This window comes from Myotis davidii, unplaced genomic scaffold (genome assembly GCF_000327345.1).
Source record: "Myotis davidii unplaced genomic scaffold, ASM32734v1 scaffold698, whole genome shotgun sequence".
NCBI classification, from domain to species: domain Eukaryota; kingdom Metazoa; phylum Chordata; class Mammalia; order Chiroptera; family Vespertilionidae; genus Myotis; species Myotis davidii.
In genome coordinates this window covers 2,598,039-2,602,482 of record NW_006290032.1, presented here as the reverse complement: position 1 = coordinate 2,602,482, position 4,444 = coordinate 2,598,039, and the positions used below count along the sequence as shown (strand labels likewise).

Below are 4,444 nucleotides of genomic sequence, written 5' to 3'. Positions count from 1 at the left end.
CAAGAGAAGAAAAGTCAGTTACCTATGAGGGAGTACCCATACAACTGTCAGCTGATTTCTCAACAGAAACTTTGCAGGCCAGAAGGGAGTGGCAAGAAATATTCAAAGTGATGACTGCCAAGAACCTACAACCAAGAGTACTTTATCCAGCAAAGCTATCATTCAGAATTGAAGGTCAGATAAAGAGCCTCACAGATAAGAACAAGCTAAAGGAGTTCATCACTGCCAAACCAGTATTATATGAAATGCTGAAGGGTATTCTTTAAGAAGAGGAGGAAGAAAAAGGTAAAGATAAAAATTATGAACAACAAAGTGACAACAAATACATATCTATCAACAAGTGAATCTAAAAATTAAGTCAATAAAAAAATCTGATGATCAGAATAAACTGGTGAATAGAATAGAATCAGGAGCATGGAAAGGGAGTGGATTGACAATTCTTGGGGGAGGGGGTATGGGGGTGTGGGAAGAGATTGTACAAAAATCTTACACCTATGGATGAGGACAGTGGCGGGGGGTAAGGGCAGTGGGTGCGGTGGGAACCAGATGGAAGGGAGCTATGGGGGGAAAAAAGAGGAACATCTATACTGATCTGAACAATAAAGATGTATTTTAAAAAAATAAGTTTCCAAAAAAAATCCCCAGAGCCTGCATGATGTGCCTCTCTGCGTCTTTGGCACAAAGTTTGATTGCTGAGTTTTTTGCCCCCCCCTCCCCACCCCCCCCAATTCTGTACTGGAAGTGAGTGCCTCATTAGCTTCCCCCAATCTCGGGGCGCTGAGCAGCTGTGACAGGCCGCTGGGTGGGTGCTGAGCAGGCACCTCCCTCCTTCAGCAGAGGCTCAAAGTACCCAAAGGCCAGCAACGACATGGATGTGGGAGGCAGGATACCAGCCTGGGGTCATCTACAGGGCAGCCTGGGCAGGAGGGAGGTCTGAGAGACTGGAGGACTGCCTGGAGTAGGCGGCCCTGGGATGTGCTGCTGTGGGCAGAAGCCAGGATGCTGGCAGTGAACATGTGCAGAGGAGACTCTGCTAGTGGGAAAGGGTGTGAGGGCCAGAGCAGTCAGAGGGCATCTTCTGCCCCCCCATCCCCCACCCCCACTGGGGCCAGTAGGAAGGAAGGTTCGCAGCCCTCTCCTCCCTGAGGAGGCTGGCGGACCTGCAGCCCGGCCCTCCGAGGAGGCAGGTGGTGACAAGATGTCTTAACTGAAGGCAGGGTAAAGTATGCTTTAATAGAGAAGGCAGATCCCTTCTAAACACAGAATTAAAAATGTGACTGATTTTAAAGATTAAAACCATGACCTTAGGACTCAAGGCAGTTGTGCAACTTCCCCTTATGACCCATCGGAGGGTGGCCGAGAGACCTCCATGCCCAGTGCCCTGGGTCCTGCCACTGAGGGCCCTGAGAGTGTTGGTTGCTCACAGGGACAGAAAACACGGGGCTGCGCGGTTTTTATGCTGCCCCAGGAACACACTTCTCCCCAAGGGCAAAAAGGAACTTGCGTTTTCGTTCCAACTCCATGGCTGTGCTGTCACAGGAGGATGGACGAGGGATGGAGGGATAAGCAGAGAGTGAAAGGCCAATTAAGTGGTTAAGGAGAGTAATTCTCTCTAAATTAACCCCATCCTTATCAGCCGGTTAGTTAAGCAAATTGCTATTGCCAAGGACAGCAGTATGTGGAGGGCAAAGCTCAATGTCCAACTGACTGAGGTGTTCAGGGCCTTATCTGCACCTCAAAGGTCCCTGTCCAACAGTGGTGCGCCCTGAGGAGTGATCCTGCCCTGATGCCGCTAGGAGATAGGGCACACACGGCCCCGCTGGCACCGTGGTCTGCTGGCTAAGCTCCTCTGCCCGCTGCCTGGGCGTCACTACCTGCCGCTGCTTCTCTCCACGCCAGTCTTGCTCTCGGTCTTCCTCTTCCCGATGGTCTCCCAAACCCCTCCTGTATTTGGTGCCCAGTGAAGCTATGTGTGTACGCACATACACACACCTGTGTGCGTGGGACCATATGAAATATGCACATGTGTGAGTGTACACGCGCACACTTCAAGCTAACAGAATCCCATGCATTGCCGCAGTTCTGTCCAGCTGGTAGGGTTAGGGGTCCTTGACTCATTGTTTTCTTTATGCCTCTTAATACTTCCTTGTGAAAGGCCACGGCCAGCGTGGCTTTCGGGCTCGAAGGCTTGGAGAAAGAGCTGATGTGCAAATTGACACACAAGACAAGAAATATTAATTTTGAAATTATGGGGGGAAGTCAGGGAAAAACTCAACTGTGTTAGTCAGGTGCCACTGAGTCTCCGTTCCCAGCTGCTTTTGTTTACTAGAAGACACAATTGCCTTTTAGGAATGCACACAGACATATCAATGGTAATGTTTAGTAAACAATAAGATTATCAGGTTTGAGGGGAGTTTGCTTTAGGCCATTGAGTCAGCCGTAGGTAATAAAATACAAATTCACCCTGTGAATATCAAAGGAGTCCATGTCAGCCTTCTGCTGGACTCCTCACATTTATATTAATTACTGTTGATCTTGGTTTCCAGCACTTTCTTACATGCATTGACCACTCCTTAACCTATAATTTAAATTTTTTTCTTTTTTAAAATATATTTTTATTGATTTCTGAGAGGAAGGGAGAGGGAGAGAGAGATAGAAACATCAATGATGAGAGAGAATCATGGATCGGCTGCCTCTTGCACAGCCCCTACTGGGGATTGAACCTGCATCCCAGGCATGTGCCCAGCCCAGGAATCAAACCATGACCTCCTGGCTCATAGGTGGATGCTCAACCACTGAGCCATGCATGGCTGGGCTAAAAAAATTTTCTTAATGATGTAAATGAGTATTTAATGAAATGGGAAAATGTTATGATAGTTGTTCATTTTTAAAGTGTTTACAAAACAGTATGTAAGCTATGGCTCCGACCAGCTTTGAGGCCGAGTATCTGCAATGGGGGGGCCTAGAAGGGGGCCCCTCAATTCAGCTGAAGGGCGGGAACCCCCTAGAATCGGAGCAGCCAGCGAGGGCCCTGCTGCTGTTACTCACCGTTAGCTACTCATGTGAATCTCTGCACGTTTTGGGGCATCTCTGCCCTCACACCTGGGCGTCTCTTGGAGAACAGGCTGCCAGCACCGCGACCCAAGAGTGTGAAGGACAGTCCACGTGGAGGAGGCAGCAGGTGCGAGGTTAGCCCAGCCACAAGCAGGCTGTCAGTGGGAGGCTGGCTTATTGGACGTGGCATTGAGCGGCTTCTTACGGGCCGGGCTGAGCAAGTGTTAGGAGAAAAGCAGGGTGAAGGGTGGGGTTTCCAGGCAGAGGAAAGGGGTGCAATGGAGACGCGGTGGGAAGGGGTGGGGGAGTGTCTCTCAGCACAGGATAAAGTGGGAGGGGTTTCTTATTGGCAACATCACCTTGCTTGGGTGGAGAATGGACATAAACAGTTATGCCCAGATTTCAAGACCCCCCAAAGATCCACCAGGGAGCACCAAATCCGATGCAAAAGCAGAGAGTCTTTTATTCAAGCTCGCTTGGTCCCCCCACCCCCCGCCTCCATTACTGGATGCAAGAGAGAGCCCCGAGTCCCAAGAGAACAAAGAATTTATAGGGCTTGGGGTCAGGGGGTGGGGGCACACTCTGACTACTGATTTGGCCAATTCTGGTTGGTTGAGTGAGGGCCAGGGGCTAGTGATGCAAGGCAGGGTGCAGCTAGGGTCTGGTTACACAAAGACACGAGCAGTGGCTAGCATACTTTTGGCCTTGGGCTAGTTTCCCCCGCTTTCCCATTGGCCGAGATTAGGGCAGGCTGAGTAACTGATACATTCTGCAGCTTTTTCTTGGAAGAGGGGTTAAGGACACAGCTATCAGTCCTGTTCTGTCCTTTCATTGCCCCCTTGTCTTGGAACTCCGGCTCAATCATGAGACGGACTGAATTATCAACTGAACTACTTTTATATACTTCTTGACAAATTGGACTGGTCTGTTAATAATGCAAGGGCTAAAAGTCAACAGCATCAGGAGGATTACAAGGGGTCTGCTGAGGTCCGCTGTCTTCTTGAGAGTGATCTGCAGCTGTTGTGTCTAGTCAGAGGTCACCTTCCAGTCAGGCTCCCTGCTGTCCTGGGCACAGAAGGAGCTGGGCTTGTGACCTGGCAGAGACAAACTATAACAAATGGTCCAGTGGAAGGGAAAGAAAACATTTCAGTTTTAATAACCTCCATTGAAATAGAGTTTTTCTTCCTAAAAATTCCTCTATGGCTATCAAAAAGCCACATCAAGATTAATTTATCTACTGCATTCAGTTTGGCCTGATGTTTGCATAAACACAACAAGAATGGTAACTGACTAACTTTGCTGGAATTTCATGACTGAATCTTAATGTGCCCCGTAGGACCAGGAAGCCAAGCCATCCAGATGCCTTCAGGCCTGCCTGCAGTATCTGTTG

General features: G+C 49.2%; 1 long non-coding RNA gene across 1 annotated transcript in view; it reads right to left on the bottom strand.

The window, feature by feature from the left end:
- LOC102767676 overlaps positions 1-4,444 on the bottom strand; it is a 14,405-nt gene that overhangs the window by 9,123 nt on the left and 838 nt on the right. The gene's annotated exons all lie outside the window — the stretch shown is intronic.